We start from the raw sequence: 2,412 nt of genomic DNA, 5'->3' as shown, positions 1-2,412 counted from the left end.
GTGAAGACCTGTTACGTAGTGTGTGAGAAAAAACTGAGAATACCCAGTTGTAATGTGACTGACTGTTGGCAATGGCAATGTCTGTTGACAATGGCAATGTCCCAACCACATACTGGTATAAGGTGAGAAAACAGAGAAGCCACATTTTCTTTTTTTTTTTTTTTGGTCGGTCATAGGGCCTGGGCCTGGGCGCTGTCCCTCAGCTCTTCAGCTGAAGGCTAGCACTCTACCACTTGAGCCACAGTGCCACTTCTGGCCTTTTCTGCTTATGTGGTGCTGAGGAATCAAACCCAGGGCCTCATGCATGCGAGGCAAGCACTGAGAAGCCACATTTTGAGAAGTTGAATCTTGGAGTACTTATTAAAAGGCCGGTGACTACATGGTGGACTCCTGTCTCAAAGACCAGCAGTTCAGCAAATACACTCAACACTGTCAGGAACCTGCCATGGAAGCCAGAGAGGAAAGAAAGAACAAAAACAAATCAACTCAGCTCCAATGGAGAGCAGAAGTGGGACACCATAGTGACCGAAGATGAGCCAGGAGTCAGGAGACAGGACAGGAACATGGAGACATGTGGCATGGAGTAATGGTACCTGAGCCAGTCTAGGCCTAAATAGGGTCAGGTCAGGGGGCAGGGTCACAGGAAACTCCCAGTCCTAGGCACTGGACTGACAGGTATAATAAGCAAGCTATTAGGTACGCCCATCACCTGAGAGGTGAGTGGGGGGAGAGAGATTCACCTTCTCCCACCATGAAGACAAGATGCCAGACCTTATCTGGCATACTCAGTTACCAGTACAAAATTTTCCATCTTGGGAAGATAGGCCTCAACTTTCCATACAGGATTTAGAGGCTACTCAGAGACTGGTGATTCTAGCCATTTAGAGAGTTAATCAAAGCAGAACCGGAGCATTCTCTATAGACAAAGCTTTCCTAAGGCTAAGACATTAGCATTTTCCCAAGCAGAGCCCTCCTAGCTCACCTTAAGCTAGACATCTGCATTCAATGAATGGCCTCTCACCTCTGGGTTTTACAGCACTGGGTGGAGAATTCCCTCCATTCAACAAGAGGCACCAGGATGGTTGTAAGAAATTATTTAGATTTACCTCTCACCTAGTGTGTGAAAAGAAACTGGAAGTACCAAGGTTATAATATAACTGACCATTGGAGGAGTATCCCAACCACATCCAACTGTTTCAGGCAGCTCCTTCCCCCACTTCAGGTTATTGCATTTCTAGCACATTCTATAGTTTTGTATATGACTTGAACTCAGGTCCTTGGCCCTCTCCCTGAGTTCTTTTGGGTCAGGGCTTGTGCTCTACCACTTTGAGCCACAGCTCCACTTATGGTTTTCTGGTACTTAATTGGAGAGAAGAGTCTCACCAATTTTTCTGCCTAGGTTGCCTTTGAACTGTGATCCTCAGATCTCAGCCTCCTGAGTAGCTAGTATTACAGGCTGAGCTACCAGTGCCTGGCTGTATGGCTATTCTTTAAAAAATGTGTTGGTTTTTTTTGAGGCAATACTGGAGTTTGAACTGATTCATGTGCTTGCTGGGTAAGCAATCTACCACTTAAGCCACGCCCCTAGTTCCTTTTACTTGAGTCTGATTTTCAAATAGGGTCTTGTGTTTTTGCTCTGGCTTATCATAGATCAGGATCTTCCAACCACCTCTTCCCACCTACCTGAGATTACATGTGTGTGCTACCCTGCTTGGCCCCTCTATAGTTTTTTTTTTGAGAATTATAAGCAAGAAAGGGTGAAGACTGGGTTAGTCCAGGGCTATCTAGGGAACTGACTGACCTACAGACACCGCCCTTCCCCCCTCCCCCAAATATGGTCATTAGCAAAACTAAGCCACTTCCAAGGCCCATTAACCTCCTTGGATCTGCAGGTCGATCCATAGGATGTTCTAACTGGCAGGATCTCAGAGCAACATCGCTGAATCATAGATGAGTGCCTGTAACTGGGCCAATGAGCGTTATCTACTACTATAACAGGACAACTAACCCAGGCCAACGCAGTGACCAAGCCCAGGTTCTAGTGATTCATATGCTAAAGGGATCATGGAAGGGTGTGCAGGCCACCTGGTCCCCACAGGGCTTGGGCCTCCCTCCTTTCCTATTCCTCCACTTGTGTTGCCCCAATCCTTGAAGATGTGTATTAGAGTATATTAGACTTTGCCAGAAAACCATGCAGACATTCAGATACAAAGAACAAAGAAAAGTTTGTTGCCGGTAAAGGGACCGGCAAGACCCCTTCTCACAAGAGAGGAGTGAGAAGTGCCATCTATTGACTGAGGTGAACTACATAACCTACTGAGGCTGAAGGATCTGCCACATCCATCCCAGAGAACTAGGACGCAGAGGCAGGCACAGGAGAAAGACTATTATAAGGTTTATTAGAGGAGCCAT

This window comes from Dipodomys merriami, unplaced genomic scaffold, assembly GCF_024711535.1.
Source record: "Dipodomys merriami isolate MVZ:Mamm:240054 unplaced genomic scaffold, mDipMer1.0.p SCAF_10, whole genome shotgun sequence".
Lineage (NCBI taxonomy): Eukaryota > Metazoa > Chordata > Mammalia > Rodentia > Heteromyidae > Dipodomys > Dipodomys merriami.
Note: the sequence above shows the minus strand (reverse complement) of the source record.